The sequence below is a fragment of the Apis laboriosa genome, unplaced genomic scaffold, assembly GCF_014066325.1.
Source record: "Apis laboriosa isolate Shangri-la unplaced genomic scaffold, ASM1406632v1 scaffold16_cov148, whole genome shotgun sequence".
NCBI lineage: Eukaryota > Metazoa > Arthropoda > Insecta > Hymenoptera > Apidae > Apis > Apis laboriosa.
In genome coordinates, this window is record NW_025222129.1 from 2,171,158 (window position 1) to 2,185,866 (window position 14,709).

Consider the following 14,709-nt stretch of genomic DNA (forward strand, 5'->3'; position numbering starts at 1 on the left):
AGAGAGAAGGAGAGGAGGAGGTGTCGGCGACAGGCGACTCCGGCGTTTTCTCGATCCCGCCCTAACGGCGTTCCGATTATACAGATATTCAAATGAGGCCGTCCCCGTTGTCTCTGGCCGCAACAGTTACGTATCATCGAATTATTCTAATTTCCCGTGGCAAAACAGCCGGCGGAAGTTGGCCGAGTTCGCCAACCTTCCTCCACTTTCCCGTCCGCGCCGTTCCTCTCTCTCTCTCTCTCTCTCTCTCTCTCTCTCTCTCTCTCTCTGTCTCTCGGCTGAAAAAAAGGAACCGGTTACGCCCACTCGTGGGGGTGTCGACGGGGGTTGGCCGCCCCGTCTCAACCCTCCTCGGCCCGCCTTCACCCCTCGGCCTTCGCCGCTCGGTTTCCAGGTTCCAGGGGGGCGGACGACGCGTCGTCCTCCGAACGCGCAAAATCCGAATCTGCCTTGCCCATTCGTGCGCCACCGGCCCATTCAGGGGATGGTTTCGCGGGACCCGATCATGCGCAAATTACGACTTACGTTCGTAGGAAGAAATCGCATCCACGGATTTGGAAAAATCGAACAATCGAAGAATGGTTGAAATTCGATTTCAATCATTCCTCCTCCTCGACTACTTCTTTCGCAAAAAAAAAAAAAAAAAAAANAAAAAAAAGGAAAAAAGAAAGGAGCGCAATTGGCTCTCCGATTAGAAACGCAAAAAGAGAGGATACACGGATCTTTGATGGATCAACTACGTAATTATCGAATCCGAGATCGAGATTAGAGGTACACGACGATACACGTTTTTGGATATACACGATTTGGATATATTTATCGATGTTCAATTGGGTTTTCGTCAACAGGTGTTTCGCGACGGACACGGGGAAGGGTTCGAGAAGCGGTATCGAGGGGAAAAAAGGTATTGGCGAATCGATGCGAGTCTCGTCGATAAGTCGGTAAGAGGAATGGTGAATCGGCCGCGACCATATGGGCAGAGTGCACGGTTCACCGGTGGAATATAGCTCGTATGACGTCACGTACGCGGCCGGATGCCGTGAACGTGTCACACGGACCGCGCGGCTCCACGGAATAATAAAGAAAATCGAAACGGGAGAAGGCAGAGGAGAGGGAGGAGGAGGAGGAGGAGGAGGAAAAACGCGGTGAAAAAGGAGAACTCCGATAAGTTCCTCCTCGATTCTCGAAGGGAGCTAGCTGGCTGGCTGCTCGCTCGCTCGCTCGCTCGCTCGCTGGCCCGATCGGTTGGCACGTACGCGTACACGTGTCCACGTGTGCGTACGCACGGTAGGATTTATTTGGAAATCCAGATAGCGGTGGGAATGCGAGCCGTTAGTTTCCTTTTGGCCAGCGCTAATGAAACCACCGGGCGGAGAAAGGGGAAGGCAGGGAGGGAGGGAGAGAGAGAGAGGTGGGACCGATGTTTGCCACCAAAGTTCACCGCTCGCGATAATTATCCATTCTAATGATGATGGATGTCTTTATCCGTGGGCTTGGTGCGATTAGACGGGTTAATGGCTCACAACCGGTCGAATGGCGAACATCGACGGACCAACGGTTGGTCATCGATTCTCTCGGTGGAAAGTGTGACGATCGCCTCGACCGAATGGAATCTCGATGGAGAAGCTAGTTTCTTTTTTTAGGCGAACGAACGTGCGATCGGCCCGGGGAATTTCGAGCAACGATTTTACGACGAAGCGAATTTTATTGGGAGAAAGGAGCTTTCGGTCGGGACCGAAAGATTCAATAATTCCGTATTCCATTATCGTTCGTCTCTCGTTCGTTTTTTCGTTTTCCAAAAAAGAAAAACGGAAGGAAAAAAAATTAAAACCATCTGAAATCGGTTTTAACCGATTGATCGAGGAAGACGAAGGTTGACGAAACGAGGAGAGGATCCGAAATTCTTTCGCGATAGACAATGAAAATCGGGCAGAAGAAGAGAAAGAAGAGGAGGAGGAAGAGGAAGAAGAAGAAGAAGAAGAAGAAGATGGAGGGGAGAGATGAGAGAGGCCGAGTGGTCCGGTCTCCGGGCAGCAACGTGTGTCGTTTCTCAGTTAAGTCTCTCTGTGGTTTGAAACACGATCGGCCTGAGAGTGTTCCATCATATGTGTCTATAAAACAGCTCGCTGCCACACGATCGTGTGGGTGCGTGCGTGTGCGTTTGCTCGACGTAGCACGTCGGTGTGTCTGCTCGACTGTACTTGGACTGGTTTCTTAGAAGGAATCAGGAGATAATTAATTGTCCTCGTGAACCGGGCATAACGAACCGCCGCTTCTCAACCTCCTCCTCCTCCTCTCCTCCTCCTCCTCCTCCCTTCCACCCTTGGCCAACCTCTTTTGTGCATAAAACGTGGCTGCTCGTGCGCACAAAGGGCGCTCGAAAATCTTCCTCCTCCTCCTCCTCCTCCTCCTCTTCTTCTTCGCATCGCTCTCGCCTTCCTTCGCCCACACCCCCTTTTCCCCCCTTCCCCCTTCCGATTTTTAAACGAAATCACCCACCCGCGAAGCTTCCTCGTCCCGCTCTCCTTCCCCCTCCTACTACTAGGATTCCTCCTCCTGCAGTAGTTTCCACAGCTTTTCGAATGGAATTTCGCTTTCTCGTCGGGAACGGAGGAGGAAAGAAGGAAAAGGAAAGGAACGGAGTCGTTGGCTCGAAACGGGGAGAGTAGCGAGCGCGAGGATCGGATAAAGGTGATCGGTGGAAGCGGAGCGGAGAGGACCTGGAACGAACGCGGATATTTATTTTTCCGGCGCGGCGGCCTCGCGCACGAGTTTATCTCGTGCGGCGCGCGAACAGAGGCAGGACGGTGACCAAGATTAATAATCCTGAAATGGTCATGGCGACCGATAGGTTCGCGCGGTTCGCCCCGCCGATCTGGAGCACCGGCGCGGAACCTGATTCCACCTAGGTATATACTGGTATTTCGATAATCTAGAAACCTCGTGGAACAGAATTTACGTCTCTGCCGGCGGTTATTGCGGATCAGGTTTGTCCATCTGACCGTTCGGACGTGAAATCTAGATCCGCGCCGAGAGACCTCACCGCGTCTCTCCGCGTCCACGCTTCTACGAAACTGGAATACGTCCTTCCAAAAATAATCGGCCGATCTTGTTCGCGATACTCGCGGCCTTATTCCCTTCCCTTCCCTTCCCTTCCCTTCGCCTCGCTTTCGTACACTCGAGGTATTGACTTCTATTTTGAAACAGGCCGGACAACCACGATCCCGACCAATATTTCCTCCATACGGCAAAGAATCGCGTACCCTTTAATTTAAGATCAACTTAGCTCGACCAACGATTAATAAAACGGGGAGTGACTTTAATATCTCTCTCTCTCTCTCTCTCTCTCTCTCTCTCTCTCTCTCCGAGAAATCCCTCGCCTTCCGTCCGCGAATCGACAGAGTTGTTAATACGAGGGGGGGAAAAAAAGAAGAGAGAGAAGAAGAAAAAGAATGTAATAAAAGGAAACGAGGAAAAAAAGGAAGGCTCTGTCCCGGGGCCGAATCCCGTTCAACGTCCATCAATCGTAGCACACGCGGAGAGTTATTAACGCGTTGACGAGTAAACGTTCGGTCGCCTCTTAATTGGCGCGGTGAAGCGAGGAGAGGAGCATTGCATCGTTGTCGTTACAATATCGATCGTAACGGAGGCGAGGTTGGATCTCGGATTCGCGGCAATTTCGACCGTCACCCACGGTCTCCACCCACGAATTCTCTCGAGCTTCGTTCGAGGGGAGGGAATCCGGGCTAATCGCAAGCACGACTCTCCAAGGTTTACGAATCGTTGGCCCCCTCCCGCGTTGCGAAGAGATCGTTCGTCGACGAGGTTGTATCCGGCAACGATGGATCGGTGATCGTAAAATAATTCTGGCCGGCGTTGAGATCGGCGATGGTAAAACGATCGATTCCGTATTATCGTTTTATCCGTCGATTTATCTAAGCGCGCCACTCTCGAGCGGATGCAAAGTGGAGCAACTCGGCTCGACAGCAATATCTCCACGGGTATTGCTGTGCCCTGGACAGACTGGATATCCAGTTTCCAGCATTTCTCGCTTCTCCACGCTTTCGAGGCCCTAATCCCGCGCGCCGTGTGTCTCGGACCCGAGCAGTAAAATCGCCGCGGTGCACGTATGCATGTATGTTTGTATGTATGTACGTATGTATGCGTGCAAGACACGGGTGAAGAAATAATTTCATCACTCGAGCGTGCACGAGAGAGCGAAAGAGAGAGAGAGAGAGAGAGAGAGAGAACCAGACGCCAGTTCTTCGCTCCGCGGGAATGCATCCTCGCGGATCGGCTTCACGGCCCCCGGCCATTCTTTTCAACCCGTTCCTCTTCTCGCCTCGAGCGCTCCACACTCCAACGACTTTTCGAATTCTGTGTCTTTCCACGATTCTCTTCTCATCGCGTGGAAACGTGCTCGTTCCCCTCCGGGAACGGAAATGGAGACGAGACGAGACGAGAGAGAGAATACTCCGAAACACTCGATCGAATTTCAACGTGGGAGAATTGGAAACTCTTTTCTGAAAATCTTTTTCGAAAATTAACTTTTTCCTCCTCTCCCTCTCTCTCTCTCTCTCTGATCCAGAGAGATCGGTTGGATAAATAAGAATATTATCTGGATCGTGGATGAGAAAGATTCGCGGAAATGATAGGAGGGGTGTATTTTTTTTCGAGGCGCGTGGAGGAAGCGCGTAAAACGTTGGCGCATTCCTTCGATCGGGACGTGTAAACGCGCGGTGGAAGTGCGTGCGCCTCGAATCGAATCGAGATACTCGAACGGACGCGTGTTGCGAATGCGTGTGCCACGGGGCCCGAATGGGAGAGGGGGCGTCGAGGGGGGTTGAGAGGTTGGCGGAGCTCTGGTTTCGCCAGCCCGGGGCTACTACGAGCCGTGGAGAGAACGGTCAAGAACCTAATACACCTAATACGAGTATTAGGCTGCTTCTCTCTCTCCCGTGCCCTATAAACTTCGATGCGTACGGGTAGATAATTCTGCCGGAACGAGCTCTCTGCCCTCGTCTCTGTATCGGCTCCGCTCGATAATTAAACCTCTGTCGCGAAATAAATTACGTATTCGAAAAATCGTGAAACGTATATGTATCGAGTTCTCCCTCTCTCTCTCTCTCTCTCTCTCTCCTTCCCTCTCGCTTCCTTTTTCCTTTTATCGTGCCAATGCAATTTCAAGAATAAGTTTTATCGCCTTGTAAATTCTTAATATTCCACGTCTATCGCGAGTTATACGGTAATTACAGAGGCATATACGAGATGATACTAATTCCCCCAACAAATAGCCAGATCGACGAGGCTTAAGAGAATTCTTTTAATTCCACGGCGTAGATTATAAGCGGGCGAGGAGGGGGAGGAGGTGGAGGTGGTGGTTAATTAGCTCGTCGCGCGTTCTGAAAGCCGAGCAAATTGCGCTCGTCGAGGGAACAATACGCGGCCGAGGTGTTAATAAGCGTTCCAGAGATCCGCCCGATCCGACGATTCTCGGAAATCGCCCGATCTCCGCCCGATTCCCATGTGAATTTTCTCCGCCTCGCGATTCCAAAACTTCGCTTCCCTTCCCGTGCCAATTTTCTTTAAGGGCCACGATAAAGGGGAAAATAATCGAAACCGCTTTCTCACGATCGCTCGCCCGCGACCGGAAAGGAGAGGACGACTCGATTCGAGGCGTGCATTAATCGTTCGTGGATTAAGAAAATATCCCCGATACCGGTTTCCGACGAGAGAGAGAAAAAGAGAGAGAGAGAGAGAGAGAGAAAGAGAGCAATCAATTTTACGCCGTTGATTATTCCCCGACCGAATACGTTTCATATATATATATATACGTTCTTTTTCTTCTTCCTCCTCGTTTTCTTCTCTTTTTCTTTTAGAAAAACATCTTTTAATTTTTACGAGGCGAGCGTCTGTTACGGATAGAATCAGGTGGGCAAATAATCCGAGCGGATAATTCCTCGAAAAAGAGAGGACCATTAACAGGCATAATCACCGAAACTCGGACAACGAAGAGGAGGCAAATTATGGCCGAGGAGGAGGAGGGAGAGGAAGGAAAAACGCAAAATGGATGTGTACACATGGCGTTCGAGAGGCGAAGGTGTGAAAAAGAAACGTTAACGAAACGGGGAGCGCGCGATAGAACGACGGAATAACGAACAGAAACGGAACGTCTTTATTAGGCGGGACGGGGAAATTTTCGAAAGCGTGCGTTTCTTCCTCGTTTTGCGCGTGACTGAATGCGACGTATATATACGTATTTCCTGGCAGTCACGCAGTCGCGTGAAAATGTGTCGCGAGCGGTCACACGACGACGACGACGACGACGACGAAGACGAAGACGAAGACGACGAGGACGCGGTAATGGTACGGACGAGGCTGCTAGCGGTGGAACGAAACGGAGTGTGTCGAAAGCGCGTACAAAGTATCTCTAATCGTCCCATTGTATCGTTTCTCCTTTGTCCATTCTCGCGGGTGAAAGCTTCGTTAAAACCCGATCGCTAATGCCCCCATCATTTTTTCCAAGCAAAGAAACCGGCTCGGGCTCACAACAAACGTACCACGGGGTCAGATAAGAAGACAATGCTGGCAATTCATCTCCTTGCGATCTGGACCATTCTCGCGTCCGTATTCCTCACTATTTTCATTCTCTATCGAGAGTCTGAGATGAACCTTACGTCTCTGCTAATAGACATATATACATATATATATATATACCCTCCACCTTTCTCCACTTTCAATTTCCAATCCTAGATATTCTCGTTCGACGACAACAAAATTTCTCGTTAATAATATTTCTCGCTTTTTAAGAGAAGACGAAGAAGAGGACGTTTGCGATTCTGGACTGGAAAGATCGTGAAAAGATCGTAACGATACGTGAAGCGCGGAGAAATTTTCGAGAAAGAAGGGAGAGAGAGAGAGAAAAAGAGAGAGAGAGAAAGGTTTGAAACGTGTTCGTTTCGGTGTAACGATGTGACGCGCACGTTGAGGCCTCTTCCTGTCGTCAGTCGACAGGTTAAATATAGACGGCGGTCGCTCATTTCCGCAGCCGCGCATGATTTCTTCGTGAATGGAAGCATGCCCGCGGAACTCCACTCGCATATAGATCGAACCTGTGGCTGTGTAACGGCCGTGGAAACACACGGCCGATAATTTCGCGCGCGGAACACCGCTCGATTGTTTTTATCCCGACCCGACTTATTCAAAGCTGATTTCCAGCTGACGCCTTCCAACGTACGCAGCTGCCACGGCTGTCGTAATTAGTATTATGCTGATTAATCGGGCAAGTGCAACGAACGCTCCTCCTCCGGACAGGAATGTCCGCGCTCCTCCTGGAAACGAAGCGACCGCCGCAGCCTCGTCTCTCTCTCTCTCTCTCTCTCTCCTCATTCTTTTAAATAAGAATCGGACGGATTAAACGTAATTCGTATAAGTCGTCTGCCAGCCACTTCATGTAAATTTCCCCCTAATCACCCGTTTCTTATTCCGGAACCCGAGAAACGCGTATATATAATCCTTAGAGTCGGGAACGGAGCGAACGAGTCTAGAACGACTTGGGTTGGAATTCGTCGCGAAATTGAGGAGGATTTACACAGTCCGCTCAGGAATTTCGTTTTCCGGGTCATTCGACCCGACCGAGCGAATACTGACGGAGAGAGAGAGAGAAAGAAAGAAAGAGAAAAACGGGCAGAAAGAAGGAATCGCGACGATGGTTCGCGTTTTCTTTTCGCAGCGATGAATTTTCGTGGCGAGAATTGGCGCGTGTCGGCCGATTGAAATGCACGGGACCTCACTTCGGTTCCAGTACGGCGAGAAATTCTTAAATGGCCGGCCCGTTGCTGCCCAGGAATGTATGGAAATGTTACGTACCACCTCTGTCCTTTATTGTCCTACATGGTGACTGGTGGCGGGTTAGGTAGATATATGGACTGCTGCGTGCGCGTACCTACGTGGCCGCTCGCCTATGTGCGCGTGCACGACGACGCGCAAGTGTGAAAAGATAGATGAACGCGCGTATGTGTGTGACGCGTGACACGTGTTAATCGTGCCTGTGAGGTCCCAACCCTCCCCCACCCGCCTCGGCCAGGTACACACCGTGTACGCATAAGTATAACTCCGATACTCCAACCTTCCTTAAGCCCCTTTCACGCTTCTTTGCCCCGTTCGAATCCGCTCCAAACTTCGCCTTCTCTCCCTTTACGATAGTTTACGAGAAATTCCAATTCCAATTCGTATCAACTTTGGGATTAACTTCAAAGTACAAGAAAAAAGAAAAATCGTAACATTTGTAAAATCATTATCGTCTGTCCGAGTTTATAAATTATACGTATATATTATACGTATTATATTCATAGAAATTTGAATTTTTCCAATTTTTCGAAGCGTGTGCGGTATTAACCAAGTATTAACTAAGCATGCGTGGTCGAGGCTTAAGTGGTCGGGAAGCTACCGGATAGTGGACACTTCTCTCGGGTCTGCTTTTTAATTTACGACTCTCCATTTTTTTCGTGATGGTGCGGGGTTAATGAAATTGATGCGACCACGCCGGTCGTGCATCAGATTAGCCCCCCCCCCCTCGGTAAACGGTGATTCGGTGAATTAGTGGATATTTAAGATTATCGAACGAGCTTGTTCGTACCACGTAGCCACGTATTTACACGCGCGTGTTCCGCTGTCACGGCGCTACGTCTATTCCACGAATAAATACACCACGAATAATACCATAAACGAGTGAATGGAATTAAAAGAGATAAAAAAGGAGACAACGTCGCTGGTATCGAATCTCTCTCTCGTCCCGATGCCACTCGATCGTATATTTCGTATTTCGGGAGGAGGGATTTCCCTTTCGAAAATAATAATCGTATCGTAACTCCGGCAGCCGTTCGTGAAAAGTGGACGCGTCGTGACCGTGATGTATGCAAAACGACTCCCCTGCATCGCCGTTTAAAATGTACGATCATAAATTTCTTTCGTCGTTCATGAAAGCCGTGTCGCAATCGTGCGCCACCATTATGCCTGAATAACGCGGGCAAGAACGAGACAATAAAAACTCGTTATATGAGCAGAAATACGTGGTTCGTAGTTAAACGGGAATGGTAATGTTTGCATTTATATATATATATATATCTTGAACGCCTTATTGGAAAATATCGTATCCAACCCGGTCGCCACGATTCTTCGCGTTATTTTATTCTCGAGCGATAGATACAAAAGTGAAACATTGTCGGGAACAAATCTTGTATATATATATATATATATATACGTAACGCTGCGAATTGTTCTCCAGTTCGATCGATCTTGCTCGATGACCCGATAGATATATCTCGATAGTAGTGGAGAAGGAGAGAAAAAAAGATGGAAAAAAAAAATGTAAAGAAAAATGTAAAATCGCGAGTAGAAAATGGTGCAACGTCTACAGAAAACGTGGACTCGTTGGTTCGAGTTGAAAAATCGCTCGCGTGTTGGCCTGCTTAGCCGTGTCATACTTATTGTTAATTCAACGAATATCGGCGATACCTCGATCGGTCGAGGAAATGCAATATTTGCTGCCGTTTGCGAGGAGCACGCACGGCGACGTTCGTAAAATATTTATTATCGAAATAGTTGAGCGAAAAGAAGTTAAATGCGCGCCAACGCGCCTTGTACGCGGATCCGCTCGCGCGGGAAGGAATTATTTTTCAAACAAAATTTACGACACCGGCGAGTCACTGTTGCGAAATGCGCGGCCATCCGTTATTGTGCCAACAACGACGCTAAACTATTTAACAACAGGCTCGTTTCGCAACGATTTATCTTGCTCGCGCGATCGCCGAGCTTAGAGGCGACAAATTCGACGTCCTCCGGTGTCGAGGAACGCGAATAACATCGGATTCGAACACACCGAGTTCCACCCGTTTGTTTCAATACTTACGAATAGAAAGGAATTACCATCGATATCGTTTCTTTCACCCGGACGTATAACTGCTCGCCGACAAATTGTCTAAAATCCAGCCAACCATTGTCTCGCCCGATCTTTATTATACGCTCTATTTCCTATTCCCATTTCGAAATTTTTTCCTCGTCGCGTCTCGACTCCAAGATAAAAGATATCTTTAAATTTCGTATCGAAATTATCGGAGAGGAGGATTTTTTTCCAAGGAGAAGGTTTTCACCTCGAGCGCGATGGATCGAAAAAACCGGAACAGAAATCGGAAACCTCGGCCACCGCGATTAGGAGACGGTCTAGCAGCAGCGTCGGGTGAGACAGTCGCTGAAAATCAGCTTAAACTCGGCTCATTAATTCCGTTTTACGGCTTGTCCGAGGGCGCGGGCTCCGCGAGCCGTAAATAAGTCACGGCGATCCGATCGAAACGATAGAAAATCAAAGCACGTCTCGTATGACACACATGTTGCAACCGATGGAATGCAGCTATCATACTCTATCAACCGCGCGTGCCCCGCCGTGTTTCTTTTGTGGAAATCGATCGTCGGTAGGGAAACGCGACGAGGGGACGACAGTTTGCGAAAAACCGTGACCTTTTTCGGTTAACGCAACCAGTTGCATTCGATTTCGCGACGGACAAATTGCACCCGGTTAAAATTGAATACCGAGTAGGCCGGAGAGAATAGACCGGGTCCCAGGGACGACCAATCGAATGGGAGAACCCGATCCAGATATCCATCGAAGTTTCGAAGTTTCGAAGTTTCGAAAATGGATATCGGATATATATATATTGCTTTCGTTTCGATAATCTTGCTTTATTCGCGAAGATTCGCGAAGAATTGGACGGGTATACGGATATGGCAAAATAAGAAAAAGAATAAAAAAAAAATTCAACAATTTTCTACGGAGCTATACGTGCGCAGGTATCTTCGTGAGAAAATTATTAGACACGACTCCGAGGATCTATCTAATCGCCATTTCAAAGCACTCGCCGAGTTTAATTCTGATTTAACATCGGTAGCTATTAGCGCTACCGATGAGTGTATCGCCAACATCGGCCACCAGGTACTGGCTATAGCATGTTTATAACTTTCTACCAGATAAAACAGTTTAACGTGATTGCCTGTCGAAGAGGTACGAAACCTCTTACACGGATGATTCGCCTGGGAGAGGATCGCGGTTGTTTTAACAACTGTATTCTCGAGGAGGGACGAAGGAAGGGGGAATCTTGAAATTTTCGGAATTTTTTAGATCGAGATAGGAGAAGCACCGGCTCGATGGAATTAGGATAGGAGCGCGCGAATCAACACGCCTCTTTCATGCCCAACACATCCGCGACAATGGAACGCAGAACACACTGGCACGCACCCACCTGCGTGTGCCACGAGCGTACGAGCACGCGGGTGCTCGTTTATAGCGATGTATGCGAGTTTATTTAAGTTCCAGAAGCGACCGGCTCTAAGCTTTCGTGTACTGAACGATACGCGCACTTGACATTGGATTTTCAAAGCTTAGAAATTTCGCCCGACTTTAACATAGCGAAAGATCGCTATGTTATCGTAAAATAGTCATACGGATTAAAAAAATTGAAATAATTAATGGGAAATGGTCCAATGGGAATGGGAATAGGAAGGAAACGTAAACGTCGAGGGAATGATATTTATCGATCGTTGGCAATTATGACAATACCAGATAAATTATTTAAACGTTTACGAGGAGAATTCGACGAATTGGAAAGTAGCTCGAGTTCTAGGAATTCTATCGATACACGAATTACAGCCTCGACGGCACACTGACCATGTTATCGAGCTAACTCCAAGGACAATATAATAACCAACGAGATCTCCCGGCTTAGATTTTTTAAAGATCACTCAATAACCAGTGTAATTCGCGTTCGATTAAATCGCGATAACTCGAGAACGCAGAGCGCGAACCACCCACGCGATACCGTACTATCAAGATGGTAGCTGTTGGGCTACCGATTTCGCTTCGGAATATTATCTGCTCGTTAAAACACTTTTTATTCGTTGATACGTGCTCTGGTATTAAGCGTTCGTGTGTGCGTAATGTAAATTCATCGAACAAAATGTTAGAACCCGTTCGATGCACTTATTTCCCGATAACGAAGGAATTTCATTATTAATACGATCTTGAAAGCGTTTATAACCTTTAAGAAGGGCCGACATCTTATCGTATCGCTTAAAAATAAACGCAAGAAACTATTTAAACGCAATATACGAAGGGGAAAACCTATCCTAAAAATGCGTATCAACGAAAATACTACGTTTCGAAAGTGATTCGTTACGTTTGAATATCGATGTCTTGAGATACAACAATGCGCCGCCATATTGAACGCGAGGGATGAGCGTTCTCTAATACGCAATAAAATACCAAAAAATTGTACTCACGATATTGATACAACGATCGTAGCTGCATCTCCCGAATGTTCAGCTTTCTTCGCTGGATCACACACACATACACACACACATACACATACAAACACATACACACGCATACGAGCGAAAGGATTGAAAAATTTCACAAAATTACACGCAAATACGCGAGAATAAATTAACGCGATACGCCGCGTGCCGCCTCGTCCGGCAACCATTTACGAACTAATACGAAATGTCGCGAAAATTTACGAATTACACCGAATTCAACGCTCGCTTCGTTTCATAATATTTCCTATTCTCTCGAGGCATTTAAAGGTTATAGTTTCAGTTTCTTTCGATTTACGAACGTGAATAAGGAATATTTGGTGAGTAATTGTTATAAATATTCATTCTATATATGTATTAATTTTAAAAAATAAATAATAAGTAATAAATAAATAGTTTTTATGAAGAATTTTTACAGAATAAATGAATAATTGATTTCGTAAACTATCGATGAAAATATGATCGAATCTCTTATAATATTATAGAATATATTTTTTATGATTTTATATATATCAATAAAATATTAATAGAATCTTCCATAATTAATAGAATTATGAAAGAGTTAATCGAAATATATATAACCTTACATTTATTTCTACGTTTCATTATCATGCCAAAATTATATTCGTAACGATAGAAAAGATTCGATGAAATCATCTATAGTTTAACAACGAGAAACATTGCGACATCGCAACGAATGCTTGAAAAAAAGAAAACAAACGTTTCTTTCGGTAGTCACTTGTCTTTCCCTTAATCACGTCGTCATTTTCGAGAGACTGACAAATCATTCTCATCGGCTGACACACTGACAAGCCGAAGGGGAGGTGCGATGACAAGATCTTTCTCGATATCTCCGAGTTATTGCGTGTCCAAGAGGCGAGGACGTGTTCGTGAAAACGGCGGCGATCTCGTATGCACGGGACGTTTCAGGTTAGCGCGTGTCCCCCTCGCGTTCGCGCTTCCAACTCGGCCGTGTGCACGCGTGTCGCTTCTCTCGGTGGAAGACACGCACACGTACGCTGCCTCGCGGAGAGAAGCCAGAAGGAAAAGGAGAGAACGAGGTAGAGAAGATGAAGGAAAGATAGGCCGTGTCCACGCGAGAATCGACCGCTAGAACCTCGAACTGAGGAAAAACTGGCAGAGTCTACGACTCTATTCCGCCTTTGGCTTTATTCCCACGAGGCGCTTACAGCTACAAAGAACGAGACGGAGGGAAAAACTTGATAGACATTTATGAATTATTGGCCAGGAGTATCAAGATGATTTAGGAAGCGCGTTTCTTTCACGCTGCGAGTTATGGAAGACGTGTAAGTATCGGTCTTCGATGCGTCTCAAATTGCAATTCATCCAATTGAGAATCGTAATTCGCTCGAATTTAATTGCAACGTAACAAAGTGTAGTACGCGTTCGTAAGACGATTTTCGCGAACGAAGACGTTTTATTCGCGATAATTTCGCGGATGAGATCAGATTTTGAAAACTCTCCCCGATAGGTCTCCGCTGGCTCGACTCCTCCGCGTCTATAAAAGTTTCTACGATCATTACGGGACACCCTACGATTGTTTTACAGCGCGATAAAACCTGGAACGTCTACCGTGTCGTGCGGTGGAACGTGCATCCGTTCGTGTGCGTGCATCGGAGCGATCTACACGAGCCGCTGCACGAGTCCAGCGGAGGAAACACGTTCGGAAAAACTGGCAGCTCTCGTCGTTCGCTTTACAACTCTATTCTCCGTTCCCCTTTCTTCCTCCGTTTCAACGCGCCACGTTTTTGCCCGCGCGAGCGCGCTCGCCACCCGAGAATACGATTCGCTAAATCGAATCGGTCGAATGATAATTATACCGTGGATGAGACTCCCAACCAGAGACGTCTGATACGTCGCTCCTCTTTTTTTTTTTTTTTTCCTTTTGCTCCATCTTCGATCCAATTGGAGGGAGAGACGCGAAATTTAATTGGACGGAACGACGACGATTTCGATGTTCTCTCGATATTCTCGGTTAACTTAATTCGCGGTTCGTAGAGTCGCAGAGTTCGTAGAGTGGTGGGGAGAACGAAATCCGGTAAAGTTCGTTTCGGATAAATTTTTGATTCGAGCAGCTGCTCGTTCCACGGCTGGCACGGCCCTCTCCTACCTGGCCAAATAAAAGAGCAGGATTTTTTTACGGGTGCAAACGAAAACCCCTCGGATCTCTTTCTCGATGGTCGTCGATATCCGCCGCTAACGAGGTCGTCCCAATTAATTCCCAAGCCGTCGTCAAGGTGGTCGATCGATAATCGAGACAGTCGACACGCCGGGTGAAGACGAATCCGGCGGAAAGGGAAGCAAAAAGGAGAGAAGAAAATCGAG

At 47.4% G+C, this 14,709-nt stretch overlaps 1 protein-coding gene across 1 annotated transcript in view; it reads right to left on the reverse strand.

Annotated features, from left to right (window-relative positions):
• LOC122711126 (zinc finger protein castor homolog 1-like) overlaps nucleotides 1–12,369 on the reverse strand; it is a 110,834-nt gene extending 98,465 nt beyond the window's left edge. Inside the window, exon 1 of the mRNA XM_043929591.1 lies at nucleotides 12,331–12,369. The gene's annotated coding sequence lies outside the window, so the exon portion shown is untranslated. The remainder of the gene's footprint in view (nucleotides 1–12,330) is intronic.
• Nucleotides 12,370–14,709: the final 2,340 nt, after the last annotated feature.